This window comes from Pseudorca crassidens, chromosome 10, assembly GCF_039906515.1.
Source record: "Pseudorca crassidens isolate mPseCra1 chromosome 10, mPseCra1.hap1, whole genome shotgun sequence".
Classification (NCBI taxonomy): Eukaryota; Metazoa; Chordata; class Mammalia; order Artiodactyla; family Delphinidae; genus Pseudorca; species Pseudorca crassidens.
The window spans coordinates 58796373-58823216 of NC_090305.1; the positions used below are offsets into that span (position 1 = coordinate 58796373).

The 26844-nt window shown below is 44.0% G+C and overlaps 1 long non-coding RNA gene across 1 annotated transcript; it reads right to left on the minus strand.

Annotated features, from left to right (window-relative positions):
- Positions 1–348: 348 nt before the first annotated feature.
- On the minus strand, positions 349–26771 carry LOC137232247 (uncharacterized). Its single transcript, XR_010946923.1, has 3 exons — positions 26515–26771; positions 24939–24988; positions 349–1793 (listed from the first exon to the last, which is right to left on the minus strand). It is a non-coding gene; the product is annotated as an uncharacterized lncRNA (long non-coding RNA).
- Between the last annotated feature and the right edge of the window lie 73 nt (positions 26772–26844).

The window sequence follows — 26844 nt, forward strand, 5'->3', positions numbered from 1 at the left end:
AATAAACAACCCAATTAAAAAATGGGCAAGGGGGACTTCCCTGGTGGTCCAGTGGCTAAGACTCCATGTTCCCAATGCAGGGGGCCCGGGTTCAATCCCTGGTCAGGGAACTAGATCCCACATGTCGCAACTAAGAGTTCGCAGGCTGCAACTAAAAAAAAACAGATTTCACATGCCGCAACTAAAAAAAAAAAAAAGATCCCGTGTGCTGCAATTAAGACCCAATGCAGCCAAATAAATAAATACTAAAAAAAAAAAAAAGAGCAAGGGACTTTAATAGACATCTCTCCAAAGAAGATATACAGATGACTAAAAAGTACATGAAAAGATGCTCAATATCACTAATCATTAGGGAAATGCAAATCAAAACCACAATGAGATACCATCTCATACCCATTAGGACGGCTACTACCAAAAGCCCCAGAAAACTGGGACTTCCTTGGCGGTCCAGTGGTTAAGACTCTGTGCTTCCAAAGTAGGGGCACCGGTTCAATCCCTGGTCGGGGAACTAAGATCCCGCATGCCACACTATGTGGCCAAAAAACACAAAACAAAGCAAAAAACCCAAATGGTACATTTGCTGTGGTATGGCAATTTCCCAAAAAATTAAAAATAGAAATACCATATGATCCAGCAATTCCACTTCTGTGTGGAAACCCAAAAGAACTGAAAGCAGGGTGCAAATATCAAAGAGATATTTCTACACCCATATTCATAGCAGCATTACTCACAATAGCCAAAATGGGTAAGCAACCCAAGTATCCCTTGACAGATGAATGAATAAACAAAATGTGGTATATACATAGAATAGTATTCATCCTTAAAAGGAATGAAATTCTGACACATGCTACAATATGGATGAACCTTGAGGATTATGCTAAGTGAAATAAGCCAGTTGCAAAAAGACAAATGCTATATAATTCCACCTACATAAGGTATCTAGAACAGCCAAATTCTTAGAGATAGAAAATAGAATGGTGGTTTCCAGGGCCTGAGCGAAGGAGAGAATGAAGAGTTGTTTAAAGAATATGAAAAAGAATATATGCATACACTCACACATAAAACTGAATCACTCTGCTATACTTGAAACTAACACAACATTGTAAATTAACTACACTTCAATTTTTTAAAAAGGCAATTTCAAATTTTATTCGGAAAAAATAGTTGTTTAACGGGTACAGAGTTTCAGTTTTGCACCATGAAGTGTTCTGGAGATGGCTGTACAAAATTGTGACCAAAAACACAAAAATCAATATACTGGCCCGCGCCGCGGAGGCCGATGAGGTCGGCGCCAACGGCCGGCGTTGCGGGTGGGAGGCCGCGCCGGAGCGCAGCATGGAGGGGCCGGCCCAGCTGGGGCCTGTGGCCCTGCGTCTTCTGGTGCGACGCCGGTTCTGAGCAGGCTGCGGGGCCGCAGCCGCCGGGCGATGGGCGCCCGAGGGGCCGGGAGGCGAGCCGTGGCCCCCAGGCGGGTGTGGGCATCGTATCTGCAGCCAGCGTCCCCGAGGCCACGCTCGGGCCATGATCACTCGGTGAAGCTGCGCCGCGACAGCGCGGCCGACTTCTTCTGGCGCTGTGAGGACCTGTGCGCACTGCAGGATTTGGTGCCTTTGCCCGCCGTGTGCGCTTCCCTGCGGAAGGGCCTGCTGGACTTCAACGCCGACCGCCTCCGCGGGGTAGACTGGACGCCGCTCCTGAGGACCCTCTGCCCCTTATCTGTATCCAGAGATTCTTCCAGTCATGGCTTGGCGAGACAGGTTCTGACAGAAATAAAGTTTACAGAAGTTGTGTTCCTGCGATAAGAAATAAAGATATGACCTTCCAGTTGTGGAAAGCTCTTAAATGCTGTGTAAGTGCGTCGGGTGCGCTAAGGAACCTGGTGCTGAATAGGCTAGTTCTGAGAGAGAGACTTAACTATGTTAACAAAGGTGCCTGGGTTTTTGGCAGCAGCTAAGCACGGAAGCTTAGGAGGAGGGGGCCATTCACCTCGATCCCTTGTCAGCGGCAGGGGCGACCTCAGTCCCGGCAGCAGCAGAAAAAGCAGCAGGGGAATCTTCTGCTTGCAGGGCCTACTGCTGGTAGACACCAGGGAAGAGGAGCTTCTTGATGGGATGTCTGAAGATTTTTCACGCTGCAGCTCCTTTCCAGACATCAGTGAGCCTAGTGATTTGGGCCAGTGGTCTTCACCCAGCACTTCTTTTTTTAGCCTCTCCAGCAGCAGGGAGCAGCATGCGGTTGGGGCAGAGAACACCATGGCATGGGACTCAGGCTTCCAAGGAGACAGGACATCTCCAGGATCTCCATCTGAGCAGATGACATGGCTTTCTGAGGAGGAGCTCATTGGAGACATCTGGGCGTTCTCACTCAAGTTGTCTTCTGGGTGCTCGGGAAGGAGGTCCACTGGCTCAGGATCGCACTTGAGGCAAGTGAGGACTCCACTGGTCTCCTGGGGCCTAGATGTCAATGGTATATCCCGATTGCTACGGTGGCCCCTCTTCCAATCGTCCTCTCCTTTGGTCTCTGTGTGATCCTCCATCTTTGCCATGCCTCTTTGGGGCTCTTCTTGGACCTTCACCTCCCTCTCCTTTGGGGAAGGAAGTGGGAGGTGACTGGATGGTATCGGCTTCCTAACCTTGAGCCCTGTGTATGTATCGGCCAGCCCTTCCCCCGCAAGTGGCCCAGAGGCCAGACGCTGCTCAGAGCTGAGTGCAGAAGCCCCCAGAGCTTGCCAGGGTGTGGCCAGCCTCCTCCGGGGACCTCCCCAGCTTCTCTGCGAGGCCTGGAGACTGAAGCACCTTCTCCAGGGCTGCTCAGCTGCCAGCATCACCATGAGCTAGGCGGCGAAGGTTTCTGAGCAGGGGATGCAGAGCCTGACCCGACTGGATGCTGCACCCCACGATGTCCCTTCCTGGCAGATAGGTTCTTTCTTCACTTCTTTTTCGAAATTTGATAAAACAACATTTAAACTTTCCACTGTTCTTCAGGGTATACAGATGGTAGTGGCTTGTGCTCTGGACTGTGGTGCCTCCTTATCCTATATGCTTCATGTGTTACTTTTGTTTGTTTGTTTTCTTGTAGTCCTTATGGTACTTCGCCCTAAGTGCCATACCTGTAATGACACATACACTGCCCTGTAGGAGGTCTTCTTTTGTTCAACGCATGAATTGGTCATCCACCACACTGGGTTCTGGTCTCAGAAGATACAGGTCAGGGAGCACCAGTTGGCAGCATAGCAGCATACCACACTTCTAATTGAGGCTTGCAGCCCAGATATTCCCTTTGGTCTAATTTGAAGGATCCAGATATGTAAAGATTATATTCTAGATAAATCATGGGCTATCCTGAAAGAAATTCACCAGTAAATTATTCCAGTTTCTCTGGCCTTCCTGGAGTATATCCAGTAAGGCATCTCATTCATGTCTAGAAAGCAAATATATCATTTATTGCAACTTCATCGTGGAGCGACGTATTGGTTTAAAGTACGATCAACACAATTTGGTCATTGTGAGTATGCCAGCTGGGTCCACTCTTTTTCCCGTTGCGGAGCACAGGCTCCGGAGGCGCAGGCTCAGCGGCCATGGCTCACAGGCCTAGCCGCTCCGTGGCATGTGGGATCTTCCCGGACTGGGGCATGAACCCATGTCCCCTGCATCGGCAGGTGGACTCTCAACCACTGCGCCGCCAGGGAAGCCCTAGGTCCACTCTTTACTACACATATGTAACTCTAGAGATTCTTATGCCCAAAAGAGACATGCTCTTGGGTGTCTAGGGCAAGGGAAACATGTGTTGTTATTCAGGAGCGGGAAGCTTCAGCATGACAGGAAAGAATTGAAAAATCCTGGTCTACACATCACTTTACCTTGTTTGAAACTTGTTTCTTTGGCTTGCTTCATTGGAGTGTTTTTGCTCTCCTGGGGCTGACACTGTGTGTTATGTATCACGCATGTGACATGTAGAAGTTTCAGAACCCAGAGTCATATAGATCAGTCAAAAATTTATATATTTTAGTTTAACATCTATTTTCGGTGGGGTGGGGATGGTGGTGTGCTGAATTGGGTGATTGGGATTGACATGTATACACTGATGTGTATAAAACTGATGACTAATAAGAACCTGCAGTATAAAACAACAAACAAACAAACAACTAATACTAAACTTTCTTTGGGTTATTTGTATGGAAATATGTTAACATAAATGTTTCAGACATTACATGAAATTTCTAAAAATCTTATATGTTCTGGTATAATGTTATAAGTCATAATTCTAGTTATTACTTTAAAATGTATATCTCAGAAAAAAATTCTATTTAAAGTAACACTGGGCATAATTCATATATTCCAAAATTAGTTTGACCCTCTGCTCATGAGATTCTTTTTATGGCATGTGATAGCAAATTTGGACTTCCATCCCCAATAAACTTTGAGGTTGGAGGACACAAAATGTTTTGCTCAGACCTAAATTCTGTCTGAAAAAAAAGGGTAAATATTATAAGCCCTTTCTAACCTCTCCAGGAGCAGAAATGATTTACAGCTGTGGCATTTAACCATAACTCCTTGATCTAATTTGAGAAGAGTTCAGTAAGGAACAATGTCTTGATTTTGTTTGTTTTGTTTGTTCCCTGTTTTCTTGTCTTGCTTACCAACAATCCATTGTAATTCATGAGTTAGTATGGCAGCAGACTGAGTGTTCCCTGGAGCTCATTAAATGAACTTTTTTTCCCCCCAAAAAACAAAAATAATCAATATACTGAACTGTATACTTAAAAACTGGTTACTATGGTAAATTTTATGTTACGTGTATTTTACCACTAAAAAAAAGACATTCTTGAGACAACTGTGGAAATTTGGGTATTAGATGACGTGAAAGAATTATCACTATTTTTTTAGATGTGACAATAGCATTGTGGTTACATAAAGAAAATGTTCAATTTGTTAGAAACTAATTCTGAAGTACATGGTATGAAATGAATGATGTCTGGGATTTCCTTTAAATAATTAAGAGAGAAAACAATAACAAAGACTATATGAAGCAAATATGACCATATATTAGTTATTAAATTGAAGGTACATTTCTTCTCTCTGTTCTTGTGTATCTAAAATTTTTCAAAATATAAAAAAGTATTTTAAGTTAAAAAGTGCAAACATTGTTGTTAACTCCACTTGGACAAATGTCTCTCTTGCTGCATCTCCCTAAGGTAGGTATCTTAAAATCATTCATTAGGAATGACTGAAATGAAAATAATTGTTTCCTATCTCATGGGGAAGTGGAAGAAAATTTGGATAATATATTCCCAGACATCTGAAAATCTCACCTTGGATCACTGTTTTTTTTTTAAATCATTCATTAATTTTGAGTCTTAATAAAAGTATTCCAAAAATATTTTCTTCGACTCAAAATATTTTCCTTTAACTTAAACTTAAAAGGGACTCTCACAAACTGCATGGCATTTGAGTCAGAAGGACCAGACCACTGACCCTGGAAAAACGGGGAAGCGCCATGGCTCCTCGGCAGCTGCATTGCAAGCCTCGCTCTGTAGCAAAGGGGACCGTGCACTCCAGCCTGAGAGACACGAATAGAGTTCTGGCCCGCAACAGTGCAGGAGCAGCCTCTGTGGGCCTCTGGTTGATGGAGAATTCTGAGTGGTGGGGCTGGGAACTAGCAAGTGGTAGAAAACTGGAAAATGCCTGCTCGAAACAGGCTGGAATGATTTCAAATTCCAGAAGGCAAACTCAGAATCACAGAAAAACAGGCAGGGCCACTGGGCTGGTAGGGAGGTGGGTGAGGAGGGAGCTCACCATCAATTCAGGTGAACACTGTCCTCACTGGCTGCTGTTCACCAGGTGAGGCAGAAGAAATGGTCTAAAAGTCCCTGGGGACTTGTGGTTCCAGGACAATATGGAATAAACACGTCTCCTCAATCCCTCTGTTAAGTACACCTAAAAAAAAACCCCTGGGCCATATATATACATATAGATATTTATATACATATAAAATATGTATATATATAAAATAAGAAGACCCTGAAGGGTGGAGAAGGAGATAATCTGATAGTCTGACTAGCAGCCTTGGGACCCATAGAAAGACATGGCAATGATTCCGATGGTTTTCTTTTTGCCTCAGATATCTCAGACTGAGTACTGGAGAAGCTAGCAACCCAGAAACAAATGGGCACAGATGAAAAAAAAAAGAAACCCTGCTCTTTCTAGCCAAAGGACTAGGAAGGGGCAGAGTAACAAGAAAGAAAACTTTTAGACTACTCCAGTCTACTCTACTCCAGTCAAACCACAGAAAAAAAATTATAATACTCCCTATACTCTGCCAGTCAAGATAAACGGGGACCCCAGGCTTCTACTCCTACTTGCAGGGTGCTGTCAGAAGGCTTAGTGGAGAGTCAGGGCTGTCGCCATTGCCAGAAGCAATGTGCTCCTCCATCCTGTCAGTAGAAGCCACGAGTGTGGCAAAAACAAGGCATCCTTCCCCTCCCAGCCAGGGTGGTCTCAGCAGAGGATCAGTGGGCAGCCTGAACTCCCACACTGGCCCAGCAGTAATTAGGCACCCACTCTACACCCCCTTCCCAGGATGTCAACAGCGGCTGAGTGGGGAACCTGAACTTTGACCTCTATCTGACAGCATCAGTGAGAGCCTGCTAAAACAGAAGATTTAAATAGGATCCAGAGTCTCATAACATAACACTCAAAATGTCCAGGACTGAAAATCACTCTTTATACTGAGAACCAGGAAAATCTCAACTTGAGCAAGAAAAGATAACCAATAGATGCTAACACCAAAATGACAGTGATGTGGAAATTATCTGACAAGGATTTTAAAGCAGCCAGTATAAAAATGCTTCAATGAGCAATTACAGACATACTGCAAACAAATGAAGAGTCTCAGCAAAGAAACAAAACAGATGAAGAAGAACTAAACTGAAATTTTAAAACTGAAAAAAAAAACCCACTGAAAAATGTCACTAGATGAGTTCTATAGTAAAATGAACTTGAAGAAAGAATAATAGAAATCACCCAATCTGAACAATAGAGAGAGAATAGACTGAAAAAAAATTAACAGAGTCTCAGGAATTTGTGGGACTATAAGAAAAGATCTAATATTTATGTCATTGGAGTCTCAAAAGTAGAGGAGGAAGAAGGTGGAGCTTAAAAAATATTCAAATAAATATGGCTAAAAATTTTCCAAATATGGCAGACATAAACCTATAGATTCAAGAAGCTGATAAAATCCCAAACAGGATAACCCAAAGAAATCCATGTCAATATTCATCATAGTCAAACTTCTGAAAACTAAAGGCAAAGAAAAATCTTGAAAGTAGCCAGAGAGAAATGACAACTTCCCTATAATGGAAAAACAAGTTTGAATGAAGTCAAGTTTCTCATCAGAAACCACGGAAGTCAGAAGGAAGTGGCACAACATCTTCCAAGTGCTGAAAGAAAAGAACTGTCAACTAAAAATCCTATACGCAGAGAAAATCGGGAATGAAGAGGAAATCAAGACATTCTCAGACGAAGAAAAACTGAGACAATTTGTCAACAGCAACCCCCACCCCTTAAAAAATAGCTAGTAGAAGTTTTTGAAGCAAAAAATAAATGATTGGAAAAGCAATCTTGGAATATCAAGAAGGAAGAACAAAAGAGTGAAAATAATTTAATAATATGTTTTCCTTCTCTTGAGTTTTCTAAATTATACCTGAAGGTTTAAGCAAAAGGTTAGTGGTTGTATGCAGGATAGATTAGAAAAGTTGATGAGCACTGTGGTAATTTCTACTTCAAGCAACTGCACAAACAAAAGGGAGAAATGAAGTGACTGCTGGCTGGGAGGAGGGACCCTGTGGTCCCTTCTATTTCCTCTTTCCTAAAAAGATCAAAGCCTACCAGGTCCAGTCCATCGTCCCCTGTCCTGAGTACTCATGCATCGTCTGATGCAGTTCTCAATTTATACAGAGAAAATATTTAAGACAGTTATAAACGGGAGAGTAAAGGGACTTAAAGAGAAGAAAGGTTTCTACCCCTCACTGAAACTAGTAATGTCAACACAAGTAGAACTGAGATAAGTTACGTATACACAATGTCGTACCTAAATATCCGCACAAAGAGACACTCTCCAAAAACTAGAAATAAATCAAAATGAAATTCTACTCGAAATGGATGAGATGGAGAATAAATTAGTGGTTGTCAGGGATGGTTGGTGGAGAAAGGGGATGGATGTTCTATAAAGAGGTAGCTGAGGGAGCTCTTTAAGGTGTGGTAGTAGTTCTGTATCTTGATTGTAGTGGTGGTTACACAGGACCTGCACGTAATAAACTGGCAAAGAACTGTACATTGTACCAATGTCAAGTTCCTGGTTTTGATACTGTACTATAGTTACATAAGATGTATCCATTGGGGGAAATTGTGTGAAAGGTTCAGAAACTTCTCTGTACTATTCTTGCAAGTTTTTGTGAATCTATAATTATCTCAAGATAAAAAGTTTTTTAAAAATTTAACATAAAAAGGAAGTAAAGGGCTTCCCTGGTGGTGCAGTGGTTGAGAGTCCGCCTGCCGATGCAGGGGACACGGGTTCGTGCCCCGGTCCGGGAAGATCCCACATGCCACGGAGCGGCTGGGCCCGTGAGCCGTGGCTGCTGAGCCTGCGCGTCCAGAGCCTGTGCTCTGCAGCGGGAGAGGCCACAACTGTGAGAGGCCCGCGTACCGCAAAAAAAAAAAAAAGAAAACAAGAAGTAAAAACAAAAGCCCCTGGGTGCTTATGCAATGACTAAAACTTAATTTTCCATCTTGTTTTTACCCCAGTTTTATTGAGATATAACTGACATACAGCACTATGTAAGTTCAAGGTGTACAACCTGACCTACATATATTGTGAAATGATTACCACAAGTTTAGTTAACATCCATCATCTCATATAGGTTAAAAGAGAGAGAAATGGGACTTCCCTAGTGGCACAGTGGTTAAGAATCTGCCTGCCAATGCAAGGGACACGGGTTCGATCCCTGGTCTGGGAAGATCCCACATGCGGGTGGAGCAACTAAGCCTGTGAGCCACAACTACTGAGCCTGCGCTCTAGAGCCCGCAAGCCACAACTACTGAGCCGGCGTGCCACAACTACTGAAGCCTGCGTGCCTAGAGCCCATGCTCCGCAACAAGAGAAGGCACCGTGGTGAGAAGCCCATGCACCGAAACGAAGAGTAGCCCCCCTCACCACAACTAGAGAAAGCCCACGAGCAGCAACGAAGACCCAATGCAGCCAAAAATAAAAATAAATTAAAAAGATTTTTTAAAAAAAGAGATTTTTTCCTTGTGATGAGAACTCTTAGGATACACTCTCACCAACTTTTCTGTATATCACACACCATTGTTAACTATAGTCATCAGGTTGCATGTTACATCTCCAATACCTGTTTGTCTTATAACTGGAAGTTTGTACATTTTAACCACCTTACTTCAATTCCCCCTCCCCACAACATTCGCCTCTGGTAACCACAATCTGATCTCTTTTTCTATGAGTTTGGTTTTTTGTTTATTTAGATTCCACATATAAGTGAGATCATACATTATTTGTCTTTCTCTGTCTGACTTATTTCACTTACCATAATGCCCTCAAGCATTATCCCCTGTCCAAAGCACTTATGCATCAATTCAACCTGCAATTACCTAACCCGAGGTCATGAGGTCCTGAGGGTGCACCAACTCCAAGGACCCATGAGGGTAATTCTCATAAGGTCTCTGCTTTATTCGCTCTTCTGATTGAGTATCATAAGTGAAAATGGTTTAAGAACACCAGCTTTATCTACTTCAAGAGTTACTTCCTTCAAGAGTTGGATAACGCAGTATTATCCAACAGAACTATGTGAGCCACGTATGTTTTTTGTTTTTTGTTTTTTTTGTGTGTGGTACGCGGGCCTCTCACTGTTGTGGCCTCTCCCGTTGCGGAGCACAGGCTCCGGACGCGCAGGCTCAGCGGCCATGGCTCACGGGCCCAGCCGCTCCGTGGCATGTGGGATCTTCCCAGACCGGGGCACGAACCCGCATCCCCTGCATCGGCAGGCGGACTCTCACCACTGCGCCACCAGGGAAGCCCCCACGTATGTATTTTTACATTTTCTAGTAGCCATGTTAAAAAAATAAAATGAAACAGGTGACATTAATTTTAATATTTATTTAACCCAATATATCTAAAATATCATTTCAACATGTAATCTATATAAAAACTATTGATGACATTTTAGTTTTTTTCATATTAAGTCTTCAAAATGCAGGGTGTACTTTACACTTACAGCACATCTCAATTTTGACTAACCACATTTCCAGTGCTCAACAGCCACATGGGACCAGTGGCTACCACATTCGACTATGCAGCCATAGAATCTTGCTACTCAAAATGTGGTCCCTGGACTGGGAGCAACAACATCATCTGTTAGAAATAAGGAATCTCAGGCCCCACTGCAGGCCTAATTCATCAAATTCTGCACTTTAATGGGATCCCCAGGTGATTCATAGGTACGAAAGATAGAAAAGCTCTGCCCCATATATCTGGGAGAAGAGACACAGGGTACATGGTATTTTTGCTACCCAGCATCAATACTGCTTCTCCTCATCCAGGCTCCACGCCCTGATTTTCCTCAGCCCGAGCTGCAGACACAGATCTACACCAAGCAACACCTCTCCTTGATGCTGAGCACCACGACTGCTTCAGGCATGCCAAGTGATCTAACCAGAGTCAACGAGAACCAGTGAATCCTTTGATAGATCCTACTGTGCTTGAATGAAAAAGGCTGTAAGTTCTGAAGCCTTTTTGGAGCATGATAGGAGATCCTGCCTGTATATGAAGCCTGTGAATGCAGGAAAAACCAGATAATGATGACCTCATTTGAGCCCCTGCTCTAAGACTTACAGCTTGACTCTTCAGATATGTGAGCCAGAATATTCTGTTTGTTTAAACTAGTTTGGATTGTGTTCTAGATAGATATTATCTGTTTTCTCCTCCACATCTCCTCCCCTTGCCAAAACTGGACTACTGCACATTCCTTTTGGTTTCCCTATGCCCAGCCCATGCCTTTGCAAACAGCTCCTTTATTAAACTCTCCTCAAATTATCTACTTTGAGTGTGCCCTTTATATTTCCCTTTGGGACCTGACTGGTACCATAACTGGTATCAGGAGAGGCCTTAAAATGGGATTCCAGAATTGAGTTGCTCATGTATATGAGGAAGGCACATATAACCTCCTTGGTGGGGGGGAATGGGACCCTGGCCATCCACAGCATGCAGTGTCATCACAAATAAGCAAATTATCACTGGCGGTGGTATAGGATAAAGCACAGGTGGAGGGCAAGACATGAGGAGATTCAATCAACTCAAAGTACTTATCATGAACTGGGTACTACCTGGTTCACTGAACCATAAAATTGGAGAGGCATATCAGCCTGCCATTGTGAAATGGTAATGGTATATACTGGGCAGGTCCAAAGGCACAGTGAACTACTGTACTCCTCTTGTATCCAATGCCACTGCCTGATTATATCTCCTTCAATATTCTACCTATGCCCTCAAGGGGAACACATATAAGTTAGTGGAGGAAAAAAACCCACAGGCTTCTTTTACAGATGAATCTACACACGTGCTGGAACCAGCAAGAAGTGGGTAACTGCTGCATCACAGCTGACTCTGGAGTGGCTCCAAAAGCCAGCAATGAAGGGATATTCTCCAGTGGGCAGTACTCTGCTGCAGACCTAACTACGGTACAGAGCTAACTTGACTCACTAATAGGATAGTCAGCTGGTCAGGAATTTAGAAAGAACAAAATTAGAAGATTGGTGACAAGGAGGTCTAGGGGAAAGATGGACTTCTTGCAACACGTAGAGTGTAAATCATTCAAGGGCATCTGTTGTAGCTGAGACTCAATAATCGGAAGGATAACAGGACCCAACCTGTGGACATCAGATGGCCTCTTCCTTAGATTCTCTAGTGCTTGGTCAATAGACCCTTTACAAAGTGGCCATGGTGACAGGGTAAAAGACTGTGTATAGGCTCAACAAGACTTGTCCTCACCAAGCTAATCTGGCTACTGCCACCATTTTCTTTGTGGGATAGATTTTATCTACAAATTCAAAATTTTAATAGATATAACTCTATGCTGATTATCTACTTCTTTATTTTCTACTTCTTAAATGAGCTTTGACAGTTCATGTTTTTCAATAAATTTATCTAAGTTGTTAAGTTTATTGGCATTAAGTTGTTCACATATTACCCTTTCAGTATCTGCAAAAAACTGTAGTGATATCACCTCTTATTGCTATCTGTGTCTTCTCTCCTTTTATCTTAAAAATTAATTAATTTATTTTTGGCTGCGGTGGGTCTTTGTTGCTGCAGATGGGTTTTCTTTAGTTGCAGCTAGCCGGGGCTACTCTTTGCTGCGGTATGCAGGCTTCTCATTGCAGTGGGCTTCAGTAGTTGTGGCATGTGGGCCTCAGTAATTGTGGCTCGCGGGCTCTAGAGCGCAGGCTCAGTAGTTGTGGTGCGCGGGCTTAGTTGCTCCGTGGCATGTGGGATCTTCCTGCACTAGGGCTCAAACCCGTGTCCCCTGCATTGGCAGGCGGATTCTTAACCACTGCACTACCAGGGAAGCCCTCTCCTTTTTTCTTTATCAGTCTGACTAGAGGTTTAAAAATTATATAGATTTTTCTCATAGAATCAATTTTTGGTTTCACTGATTTTCTCTACGGTTTTTTGTTTACTATTTTACTGATTTCCACTCTGGTCTTTATTATTTCTTTTCTGCTATTTGAGTTCAAATTACTTTTTTTTTTTCTATTTCTTAAGATGAAAGCTGAGGTCATTCTTTTCTTCAATTAATTAATTAATTTTATTTTTTGGCTGCATTGGGTCTTTGTTGCTGCGTGCGGGCTTTCTCTAGTTGCGGCGAGCGGGGTCTACTCTTCGTTGCAGGGCACTGGCTTCTCATTGTGGTGGCTTCCCTTGTTGCAGAGCATGGGCTCTAGGCACATGGGCTTAGCTGCTCTGCGGCATGTGGGATCTTCCGGGACCAGGGCTCGAACCCACGTCCCCTGCAATTGGCAGGCAGACTCTTGACCACTGCACCACCAGGGAAGTCTGAAAGCTGAGGTCATTGATTAGTAACTGTTCTTCTTCTGTAACATAGGCATTACTGCTAGGCATTTCCCTAAGCAATGCTGTTGAATGTCCAAAATGTTTATTCAGAAACTGTATTAAACCCATAAATGGCACCATTTCCAGGGGGACCAGCCAGACACCTGGTTCTTGGACACCTTTCAACATGTTGGGGAAAGGTTATTTGTAGGAATAGACACATATCATGGGTGTGGATTTGCCTCCCCTGCCTGCAGGATTTCTGCCACCACCACTAGTTTGTGGACCTGCAAAATACCTTATCCACTGCCGTGATATCTCACATGGCACTGCTCCTATCTTAGGGACACATTCTATGGCAAATGAAGTGTGACAGTGGCACCACACTCAGAATTCCTGGTCTCACCACATGCCCTACCATCCAGAAAGACCCAGTTAGGTAGAACAGTGGATTGGCCTGGTTAAGTCTCAGTTTAAAAGCCATAAGTCAGCAGCCAGTATACAGTGCCATCTCCCCCATAACCAAAATGCAGAGCTTTGGGAAACAAGGGGTAAAGAATGTGGTAACCCTCCTCACTTTTACACCACATGAAACACAGAGGAATTTTTGTGCTTCCCATCTCTGCAACCTTGAGCTCAGTGGGTTTGAAAGTCCTAGCGCCAAAAGGAAGGATGCTTCCGTAGGGGAATACAACCATGGTTTCATTAAATTGGAAGTGGAAACTGACTCCTGACTGATACATATTGTAGCAGAGACTGTCCCCAGAATCTAGCTTCTCTTTATTTCTTTAGGAACAGAACTCCAGAGTTTTAATTGCACATATGGCCACCATGCTTTCCCAGAGTTCTGTGTAGTTAAGGTTGGTAGACTATTGTTCGTAAGACATTTGTTCCATCCCTCCTCTCCTCCCTTCATGGGAGGGGTATACTTCCTATCCCACTGACATTAGGCTTGGGTATAACTTGTGTTGGCCAATGGGATGTTCGCAGACATGATCCAAGCAAAGGCTTTAAATGTGCTTCTGCAGTTGGGTGGGCTAAGGCCTTCATTTTGCCATTCTGACCCTGGATAGGTAAGTGTAAAAGTGAAAGGGCTCAGATCTGTGCAATGTCACAACCTTGCTCTAAGGCCACCTTCTTTACATAGCTCTTAACCCATATACATGACTTGCAAAGGCCTATGTATGCTGCCATTACCATGAAACTCATCACCATGAGAAACACAGGCCCTGGGCAGCTTGCTGTTAGCAAGAGGATGAGAGATACATGGAACAGATTTGAACCCAAGCTGCAGCCTGAAGCCAAGACCAGCTGAGTCCAACATAGACCAGCCAAACATCGGCTGATCTGAAGACATGTGAACAAGAAATAGATGCTTACTGTTGTCTACCACTGATATTTTGTGGTTGTTACACAGCATTTTTGTGGCAACAGCTAAATGAGACCTTAGGTCTGGCTAGGTGATTAAGCTACAGGCAATAGGATGTAAGAGAAAGTGATATATGCCTGGACAAAACAATAATTCAAAAAGACACATGTACTCCAAAGTTCATAGCAGCACTATTCACAATAGCCAAGACATGGAACCAACCTAAATGTCCACTGACAGAGGAATGGATAAACAAGATGTGGTACACATAGACAATAGAATACTACTCAGCCATAAAAAAGAATGAAATAATGCCATTTGCAGCAACATGGATGGACCAACAGATCATAGTAAGTGAAGTAAGTCAGAAAGAGAAAGACAAATATCATATGACATCACTTATATGTGGAATCTAAAATATGACACAAATGAATCTACAAAACAGAAACAGACTCACGGATATAGAGAACAGACTTGTGGTTGGGAGTTTGGGGTTAGCAGATGCAAACTACTATATATAGAATGAATAAACAACAAGGACCTACTGTATAGCACAGGGAATTATATTCAATATCCTGTAATAAACCATAATGGAAAAGAATATGTGTGTGTATGTATGTGTGTATATATATATATATATATATATATATATATATATATATATATATATATATATATATATATAACTGAATCACTTTGCCATACACCAGAAACTAACACAACATTGAAAATCAACTATAGGGACTTCCCTGGCGGTCCAGTGATTAAGATTGCTCTCTCAATGCAGGGGGCACAGGTTCGATCCCTGGTCAGGGAACTAAAATCCCACATGATGCATGGTGTGGCCAAAAAAAAAAAAAAAAGAAAATCAACTATACTTCAATAAAATAAATTTTTAAAAAAGAGATTTATGCAACTTTTTTATTTTAATATTTATTTTTTATTTTCTTTGGCTGTGCTGGGTCTTAGTTGCGGGATCTTTAGTTGTGGCATGCGGACTTCTTAGTTGCGGCATGCATGTGGGATCTAGTTCCCAGGGATTGAATCCAGGCCCCCTACATTGCGAGCATGGAGTCTTACCCACTGGACCACCAGGGAAGTCCCTATATGCAACTTTTAATTCATGACCTTAACAAAATTGTGTGTCCTCTACTTTCCCTACCCACTTCACGCTGCAGCAATGTGGGTGCAGCAGTGCAGTGGTGGGAGCTAGAAGCTCAATGTTGAGGATGGCAGACACAGCATGGGAAGGGCCTGGGACCTTGATTATTGGGTTGAACTATCAGCCCAAAACTGCTTACACTCAGACTTTTATGTATGAGAAAAATAAATTTCGACTTTGGCTATTGTTACAGAGGAATGCTAGCATTCTTAATGCAGTTTGGGTTTTCTGTCACTGGCAACCAAGAGGCCCTAAGTGACAAAACAGGTTTGTTGCAAGCCCCCTGCAGTGCTCATCCAACCACAGTCCCACCATGTCCGCTGATGGTCTCCTCCTTGGTCTGCTGTGGGTCCCGCCCACTTTGCAGATGAACACTGGGCCCATGATCTGCTTCTGTACAAAGGCTCTCATTTCCTGCCCCCACTAGCTGTGAGGGTGGCAGCCAAAGGGCTGGCTTTAACTGGACACTTCATATGCTTGCCCTATAAAGCACAAAAAAGGTTAGAGCAGGGATGCACACTAACTCACCCTGTAACTCAGAGGTGCAAAGACAATGTAGCTTGTTTTCTGTAATCTAATCTTTCCTATAAGCCCCCATCCTGCTGGGCAGGAAAGGGAGATTCGAGCTTGCCGGTAAATATTAAATTATCTGGTTCACACAGTGTCTTTCAGAGTAACCTGGTCTCTCTTAATGCTGCTTCTCAGGTCTCTTTCCCTCCCCCCCTCACCTTGTCAAGAAGGTCTGGGGGTGTGGGAAGGGAGAGGCTCAAATATGACCTCACGGTAGAAGGAAAGCGTTGCCATGGATCATTGTGAGCAGGTCCTTATACTGTCTTCTAGTTCTGCCATGAAATACCTGGCATGATTCCTGAGTTCCTATAATTACCTGCTGAGATGCAGTGGACCTCATCTGGCCTCTGGAGTGTGATGCCAGCCCTCAGAGCTGAAGTCCATGGTCCCAACCATTTGCCTTCTGCCATAAAGCCCACCTCTGCAGGCCTTTTCATTTCAACTCTCTACACAAGCCTCTACAGCACTTCCGCATGCTCTGATAGGACACAGGGAAGCTTTTGACCTCCTGCAGACCAAGTATAGGCTGTGAGGAACTGGGTATGGTATCCTGGTGTTCACTGGCCTAGACTCTGCCCTCCATCACTGCTACATTATTGTTCCTACAGTATATTGGACATGATGCAAGCCAGCCTGCAGTCTGCCCCAAGCCATACGTGGGGAAGCAGCCCACAAGCCTCTGATGTTCTGAGTTCTTCATATTTCCCTATCTGTCTTGGATGCTTCTACAGTTTCCCCTAGTCAAGATTTGGATGGGTTGGGGAGAATGAATAGGGGGAAAAAAGGATCCTGGAGCATGCCTGCACTGCTTGCTTTCCCTCTTCTGTTTTTCCTGTTTACACACCTGCAGGTAGTGCTACTTTTATTTCCTCTTACTTTTTTCCCCTCATGGTCTGGACATTATGGGTAGATGAGGTTTCATCTCTACAGTATGCAAGGAACATCATGATCTGAGTGAGTAAGGCATGGGTTTTGATAAAAGGGCTGCAGGATAACTGTGAATTGGGGCCCTTCCAAGGACAATTGTATTAATAATCCATCCCTCGAATTTTATCTCTGTTGAAAAACTAAGACCCTTCGCTGGGGTGCTTTGTGCCAGCATCCCAGTTGTAGGTTCTACTCTGCTGCCCTTGGGTCTGCCCACTTCTCTAAATTTTCACCGTGCCAATTCCTTCTCTACCCTTTCTACATCGAGGGGTTGTGGTCCAAAGATACATTCCTTTCCCCAGGCAGTTTGTGGGCACACTCATCTCCTGGCCATACATTTTCTACAGCCTGGTTACTTAATATCGAAGTATGCCATGTTTGTGGGTGCCAATGCATACTTACATGCTTCACCAGGACCTTCCAAGGGGTCCTTGGCACTCCAAACTTGCTTCCTTCCTGGGTCTCCCTGCCAGGTGAAGTGTTAATAACACACTATACACACCATGTGTACATACGTTAACAGGTGAAATTACCCAACTCCATATTGAGAAAGGTTTTCTCCAGACGCAACAGCTTTACTTTCTGATGACAACCTTGGTGCTTGTGCAATATGGAGTTAGTTCCTCTTTGTTTTCCTGCTTTCAGTCTGTGTCCCAAGGCTTGTCAAGTGCATAAGAAGACCCAATACAGCACCGACTATTCTATAATAGTTACCACAAAGCTACCAAATCTTTAAAATTAATTATTTTCTCTCTAGGATTTGGGTGAGTTAAAACTAAGTGAGAACAAGTTACCCGCCCCCCACAAGACTGAAGCAGAAGAATCTGATAACGGTAGGATAACACCTTCTGTGTGCTGGATGGGGTGGACGGAGCCTAAGACTCTGCTCTACGGTCATGGAGAGCCCTCCCTCTGTCACGGTCCACTGCCATTCACCAGGGAAGTAACATCAGTTCCAGGGCCCAGGTCTCTTTGGATGATGGAAGACAATCCCATCTTTAGGCAGACTGCTCACAGCTATGCACCTGGAGAAGAGTTCATAAATGTAGGCGCACTGCAATTGATAGGGAACTTTTGTCCACATTTCTCGATGTCCTGATACTTCCAACTCAATGTCCAGTCAGGCAGGGGCGTCTCTAATTTTGGTACACCTGAACCCCAAATTCACTCATTCAGGTTGGGTGCTAAAGGCAAACAAGGTTTTACAATCCACTGAGAATCAAAGAGAAAGCCTTCATTTCCTTCCCCAGACACTGCAATAAGAAATTAGACAGTGCTGGGACTTCCCTGGTGGCACAGTGGTTAAGAATCCACCTGCTAATCAGGGAACATGGGTTCAATCCCTGGTCTGGGAAGATCCCACATGCTGTGGAGCAACTAAGCCCATGCACCACAACTATTGAGCCTGTGCTCTAGAGCCTGTGAGCCACAACTCCTGAGCCTGCATGCCACAACTACTGAAGTCCTCCAGCCTAGAAACCGTGCTCCGCACCAAGAGAAGCCACCACAATGAGAAGCCCACGCACCACAATGAAGAATAGCCCCTGCTCGCCGCAACTAGAGAAAGCCTGTGCGCAGCAACAAAGACCCAATGCAGCCAAAAAAAAAAAAAAAAAAAGAAAGAAAGAAAGAAAGAAATTAGGCAGTGCTATGGGCAGCAACGATGCAGCAGTGGTATGGTGTGAATGACATCATGCAGATGGCGGCTGAAACCGGTTTTTCCTGAGCAAGCGGACTTGAGTCAGACACACTGTTGCTCAACCTCCACCTCCCTAATGCTTTCTTACTCTAGTCCCACCAACTAATAAGTAACAGCTATCAGTTACCGAGCGCTTACAAGCCAGGTGCTGTGCTAAGCATTTCCAGGAACTTCTGGAGGAAAGTTTCTTAACCTTTCTGAGTTTGTTTCCTCAGCTGTAAAACTGGCATAAAAACCTCACAAGGCTATTTTACTGACTGCATGAGGTACCTATTTATATCCCTTAGCACAGTTAAATCTAATTGTTGCTATGAAGATTTTATTGGGCTTTTTATCTGAATTTATATTAATTTAATGAACCTAGGCATTAAATTCCATGCTGTCTGAATCTATCCAGTTCCTGAGTTCAGAGAGTGAGGTACACCAAGTTATCAGAAGATAAATGTGAGTATTCAGTTCCTGAGTTTAGTTAGTGAGAGATACCTGCATTTTTGAATGTTTTTATAAACTACTGCTGTGCCTCGGAGATTCTGATACTCCTGCCTAAGGCTGAGAATTGAATGGTATATACATTCTTGCAAATTTTCCTAAAAAGGAGAGAAATGCAGCTCTTTATACATTTCTAGACTGTCATCATGCTGGCACGGCTTAAGGTGGGCAAATAACCAACACCACCAAACCCAAAACTCCAAGAAAGTCTTTTACTTCCTACTGACTGATAGGATATCTGCCACCCCTCATGGGTGATCCACAACCCAATATGAAATACAGAATACTCACAAAAAGAGAAGACTATGGTTACCTGGCAGCACAGGTTAAGTGCCCGGAAATGGTCTGGGTGAGGTAGTATGTATACATGACTTCCCTCAGGGCTGGAACAATCTCAGAAAAAGCATTCCAAGTAGGAAGGAGGGGAGGGCTGACCATCAGCTGAACCTGGCAGAGCCAGTAAGACTTGGACAGGTGGAGAAGAAAAGTGGCATTCCTGGAAGGAGGAAAGGCCTGAAAAAAGGCAGACAAAATGAAACCAGGTTGAAGAGAGTGTTGGACGTTCCCTCAGCTTGAAAGAAGGGATGGGCAGACTGCGGGGTACCATAAATATTATTACTGCCCGAGCCATGACAAACCAAACTTAAAATTATGAAATATACCTTAAAAGAACACATAAACATATAGGAATAGTTGAGCACTTGTGTACTCATCACCAGGTTAAGAAATAGCACACTCGGACTTCCCTGGTGGCACAGTGGTTAAGAATCCGCCTGCCAATTCAGGCGACATGGGTTCGAGCCCTGGTCTCGGAAGATCCCACATGACGCTGAGCAACTAAGCCCTGTGTGCCACAACTACTGAGCCTGCACTCTAGAGCCCACAAACCACAACTACTGAAGCCCACATACCACAACTACTGCAGCCCGTGCTCCTAGAGCCCGTGCTCTGCAACGAGAAGCCACCACAATGAGAAGCCTGCTCACTGCAACTAGAGAAAGCCCATGTGCAGCAACAAAGACCCAAGGCAGCCAAAAATATATTAAAAAAAAAAAAAGAAATAGCACACTACCTGAATCTTGGAAGTCTTCTGTGTGCCCTATCCTGGTTGCATCCCTTTCCTTTCCCCTAGAGTTAATCACCAAACTGATTGTTGTTTCCTTGCCCTTCTTATTCAATTGTGCCTACTTCTGACCTTTTTGTGAATTCCCTTTTTGTGAGAGAATGTCCAACACTCTGTTTAACCTGGTTTCACTGTGCCTGCCTTTGTTCAGGCCTTTCCTCCTTCCAGGAATGCCACTTTTCTTCTGCTCCACCCATCCAAGTCTTACTGGCTCTGCCAGGTTCAGCTGACGGTGAGTTCTCCCCTCCTCCCTACTTGGAATGCTTTTTGTGAGATTGTTCCAACCCTGAGGGAAGTCATGTACACTTACAGTCACACTTGTAAGTATTCTTCTGTTACTTTGTTGCTATCATCATTGTTCTGAGATTTAGTCATTTTATGTAGCTGCATAAGTACCTTTCCACATAAAGTATCCACTGTATAATTATCTTTACATTCTATTTGGGTGCTTTCCTTTATTTATTTAGCTATTACAAAACATGCTGATATAGATGTTCTTGTGTATATTACTTGGAACACATGTACAAGAGGTTATTAATATATATATACTTAGGAGTGGAATTGCTGGGCTATAGGGGAAGCACAGGTTCTATTTTACTACATAATAACAACCTGCTTTTTCCAAAGAGGTCACAGCAATTGACATTCCAACTAGCAGAGGATGAGAGTTTCTGTTGCTCTTCATCTTAGTATTTTCTGGCTTTAAAATTTTGCCTATCTGGTGAGAGTGAAATGGAATCTCATTTTAGTTTTAATTTACATTATCTTTATTAATGAAGCTGGGGTTTATGGGCCTCCAAAATATTTTTGTGAAATTGATCTTAATGAATTTCTTTAGAGAATTTACATTGTTAGTGTTACACAATATTGGAATATTTTCTCCTTATAGTTCAAACAGTACACAAAAAGCAAATGTGTATCGCACCTCCACCCATCTCCCAGACCTTATTCCATATATTTATATACATATATGTTATAGGTTGAATGTTTGTGTCTCTCCCAAATTCATATGTTGAAATCCTAGCCATCAATGTGATAATATTAGGAAGTGGGGCCTTTGGGAGGTAAATAGGTCATGAGGGTGGCACCTTCAGGAATGGGATTAGTGCCTTTATAAGCAGAGACATGAGAGCTTGCTCCTGCCCTCTGCCATATAAGAATACAATCAGGAGATGGCTGTCTTTAAATCAGGACGCAGGCCTTCACTAGACATCAGATCTGCCAGCATCCTGATCTTTGACTTCCCATGCCCCAGAACTGTGAGAAAAAATATTTGTTTTAAGCAACCCAGTCTATGGTAATTTGTTATAGTAGTCCAAACTAAGTCAATGCAGAAATTTATCTATAACTTGCTTGTTTACCTTAATTACAGATCATTCCATTCCAGTATGTACAGATCTACTTCATTCTAACTGCTATGTAATATTTCACAGCACAGATGAACCAGAATTTCACCGGTCTCCCCTTCTTAAATTAATTTTTTTTGAACAGGTAATATTTGGATTTATAAAGTCCAAAATGTACAAAAGAGTATATCCCTCCTACTCCTCTTCCTCAATAAGTCAGTAGCTCTGGCCTGGCCGCAACCAAATTTACCAATTGTGGCAGAGATCGCCTAGATGTTGACTAATCCCGTTTCTTCTTCCTGGACACAGAAGAAGCCATGTCCCAGTTTCCTTGACTTCAGTTCTGACCAACACAACCTGGGAAGAAGTAACAAACACAACTTCCAGTGTTGGCCAGCTTTTGTAGTGTTCTCCCTCTCAGCTAACCAGCTGGCTGAATGCAGAGGGTCCAGCAGAAGACTCTAAGGAGATCCTAGAAGATGGTGGTGCCACAAGATGGAAGGAGCCAAAATCTAATTCTCTGCTTGGAGGAAAGGGACCAAGGACATATGTATTGGACTATATGTGTGTGAGAAATAAGCTTTTGGGTTAAATCAGCCAGTTTAGTTTAGTTTTGGGTTGTTACTTCAGCTAGCATTAACACACAAATTTCTTATTTATCCTGAGATGTTCTACATAATATATACAAGCAATTACCAATCCTCTATCAATGGACATCTTTATCCAAGGTTGTTTCCAGTTTTCCCCTATTACAATAATGTTACAATAAACATCCTAACGAAGGAGGTTTCTAGACATATTAAACCTTTAAGAGACAGTGTTTGAAAAGTAGCAGGCACCTAGGCACCTGCTCCACCTCAGTCAGGTATTTCCCATCTTTTGCTCAATTCAACTTGAGATCATCAAGTTGGCATGGTGCCAGCCTGAGAGAACCTGAAGCTACTCTCTGGCCCAGAACCCAGCTTGATGCTGAGACTCTACTTTCTGCATGGACTGATTTTTCTTTTCCTACAATAACCTCTCATCTACCTATTTCTTACAGGCTCTGAGCCCCTGTCACCTTGGACATTCATTCCCTGGGTTTGCCAAGATGTCAGCTTCTCCCCAGGCTCCAGACTCCTAGCTTGTGCATGTCTTCTCTACTCGCAAACTCCATCGATTTTTAATCAACACCATGCCTGAATACGTGCCTGTACAGGGACCATTCTAGGCATATAGGCGGGAAGCACACCTATGTGAGGAATGGGTGTTATCCCTTCTCACAAGAGATGACTTTATACTACATATGACGTGTGATACTGGAGAGAAGGGGGTGGCGGGGGGGAGACAGATTCCAGCAGTTTACAGTTGGTCCTGGTGCTGATGTGGAACTGCTGAGAAAATCAGCTTAGGACAGAGACATAAACTTGTGCTTTTCTTTATATTCAGGTTTCTCACAAAAGGTACATATTAATTTATAGACTTCAACTCTCTTTCTTTAATGGAGCCTATAAAACTTGAATTAAAGCTGTAATTATCACTTCAACACATCATTAGTCTTGAAATCAGTCCTTTTTCCTCTACCCTGCAGGTGCTAAAAGCAAAACACAATGCAGGTAAGTTGCTTAAAGGCAACAGAGAAAGAGGAAGCATGAATATACTTTCCCTCCCAGCTTTTCAGCCCAGACAATGATTCTCAACTTCTGGGTTTACACACTGTAGTAGATGCTGTCTATACCCGTACATATCCTTTGGGCCTTCTCTGACGTTTGGTTTCAGAGAGTTCTAGTACGTGAGGAGGACTGTCTGTGTCTCTTGCTTGAGTGCATTCTCTGACTTCAGGAGCATGCTTTTCCCAGCACTGAGCCGGGCGGAAGTGCAGGAGCATTAACAATAAAGAGGAAAAGGAGTTGGTGGGCAAATACCTCAGCTTCCTTGCCTGTTGGTGGGGCAATTCCAAGGTGCGTTCCAGTTTCTCAAATAGCCACGGTCTCCCCTCATTAATATACCCTTGAATGACTTTCCTTCCTTTCCTGTCTCTCCTCACCACTCCTTCAGAATGCCTCTTGAGGTCACCTCCTAAATAAACTATTTGCATCCAAATCTTTTCTGAGTCTGGCTTTGGGAGGAACCCAAAAGAAGACAAGGACTCCTTTGAAAATGTGAGGAAAAACAAGGTCCCACTCTTCAGGAAAGTATGTCATACTTTCAAGAAACCTAGGTAAGATTTGGTTAAATTTTGGTATTAGGGCAAGGGTTCAGAATCACCTTAACCCCCTTTTCCCCCATCCCCCAAAAGATTACTGAGGGAGCCATATACAAGGACCAGCGGCCTAAGAGGAATGAAATTATTACTTCAATAGCTTCGAAAGTGCCTAAAACCCCGTTGTAACCTGTTTAGAACACACTTTGCATGGCTGGCTCCCTCGCAGTTTTCTCATAAAGGTTTTCTCCAAACTCCCTAACTACTGTCCGTCACAGTATACTCGCCTTTTCCTGCTTGATGCTTTGTAACATAATTCCTCATCTATGTATTTGCTGAGTTGTTTACTCTTCCTCTATTAGGCTATAGCTCCATGAAAACAGGAACTAAGTTACTTTGTTTACCACTGTACACCCAGTGTTTATGACAGTGCTATCACATGGAAGATACTCCATAAGCTGAGAAAGAAATTGAGGTTTCGGCTTCTGGTCTCAAACAGCCACCAATTCTTTGCTCATTAAAAACATGGGACCTTCATGACCATCAGCCACATGGAGAAAGCCCAGGAGACAGGGGAAATAAAATGACCAGATCTGCAGAGCAGGTTCTGGCTCAACTAAACCATCAAGCTTTGTGCATTGGAGGAAGTAGAAAAGAACCCATCAACGAATGTATAGTGGCCCTGACCACCAAGAATGTGGGTCAATTAACATCGTGAATTTTCATTATTAGGTCAGTAGCTCCTTTCACTGGGGAAGAAGAAGAGAGAAAGGAGGAAGGTGGCCAGATTTCTCCCTGAAGTACATACTATTCTGCACACAATTTCAAAGGAGTAAAAACACCACAAACTTTCTGAAGGTTGTTCATGGTCCACACAGGCCAATAAATCCAGCTTAAGAATTTCCGGTTTATGGATCTTTCTATTGGTACAAACCTTGACATCTCTAATCCTTACCATCAGCGTTAGCTCCTCTCTGATAGATTTGATCCCCATCCCTCTTCTCCCTGCAAAAAGAAAAAGGCAACACGTGGCAGTAAAGAAGGTATCAGTAGTTAACAGCTGAAACCAATCTCTATAGCAAGGCCTGTGCTATGCTTCCAAACTTGGGAACTCTGGCACCTTTGCTGTGACTGGAATAGTCTAGCCTCTCAATTTCCACCTGTTGATAACATGTTAACTGTGCAGGGTCTCCTCCTCCATGAAACATTCTCCAATTCCACCAAGCAGGTGGAAACGCGCTAACAGCTTCATTGCTGCAGCTCCTAGTTGACTGCTTTTGTTTTGTTTTTTTTTTTTTTTTTGCGGTATGCAAGCATGTGGGATCTTCCTGGACCAGGGCACGAACCCGTGTCCCTGCATCAGCAGGCGGACTCTCAATCACTGCGCCACCAGGGAAGCCCGACTGCTTTTGTTTTTTTCATAAATTTATTTTATTTATTTATTTTTGGCTGTGTTGGGTCTTTGTTGCTGTGCACGGGCTCTCTCTAGTTGTGGCGAGCAAGGGCTACTCCTCGTTACAGTGCACGGGCTTCTCATTGTGGTGGCTTCTCTTGTTGCGGAGCATGGGCTCTAGGTGCGTGGGCTTCCGTAGTTGTGGCACACAGGCTCAGGAGTTGTGGCTTGCGGGCTCTAGAGCGCAGGCTCATCAGTTGTGGAGCATGGGCTCAGTTGCTCCGCGGCACGTGGGATCTTCCCGAACCAGGGATTGAACCCATGTCCCCTGCATTGGTAGGCAGATTCTTAACCACCATGCCAGCAGGGAAGTCCCACTGCTTTGGTTTTGTAGTCAGTGGATTTCCTGCACAGGGCTTCCAGTGCCTGGCATGGCCTGGGTGAAGTTCTCTTTCGTAAGGACTACTACTGGTCTAAAAGACATCCAACTGAGAAGAGCTTCACACCTAGGCCAATCCACGTCAGTACTCTTTATTCCATTTTACCAAGTATGTTCAATTTCACCTCGTTAATTTCTCCAACGGCCGTTAAGTGGTCAACCTGTGAAAACTCAAGTTCAATGAGGTCACACAAAAGTCAAAGCCTCTGAAACGACCTCAAATCTCCTGGGCCAAACCTCACTTGTTTAATGGCCCCAGCCGCCTCTGGGGAAAAACTCCAACCTTCTGAGGCCCCAAGACAGGTGCTCATTTAAGCTCCAGACCCAAAATTGAGTATGGACAGAACACCCTAACCATTAAGGTTACTGAGAAGGCCGCGACGGGCGCTGCAGATAGAACTTCCGCCTAGAGAAAGTGTCGTCACGGAGCGAGCTTCCGGTTCCCCTGTCTCGTGGCCGAAGGCCTTTTATCCCACTTGGCAGTTGTCCACCCCACCCAGCTGCTCCCTCGGGTTTCTCCACACCCTGCGGAGCCGTTTGCACGTCTCGAGGGTGTGACGGTTACACCGCGACGTCTCTTGGGAGAACTGTGCAAAGCAAGAGGCATAACCGCCACCTTGAAGGACTGGAGCCCTGTCGGAACACGGCGCTCAGAGCGCCTGCTGGCGGGACTAATTTATGACTGACGTCCACACTCACCTATTGCCTTTCTGATTCCTTCTCAAATAAGCCAATGAATGCGACAGCAGAGACGGCAACGTGCCCCCGCCGCCAGAAGTGGCTCCTCCCCCTCCACTAAGCCGCCGTTTGGTTGCCATACTCAGTGTGGCTACCGCTTCTGCTACTTTAGGCTCTTCTCTGGCTTTCCGATGCCCTTGTTGAACTCCTTTCAAAGCATTTCTTCCCTTCTATTGTCAACTTCCTCCTCCTCGGGCTTCTTACTTGCTCGCTGCTCATCCAGCCACACTTGAAATGGCGGCTGGAGGCGGGGCCGAGGCGGGGCGTGCCCGGCGCGGTGACGTCAGCGCG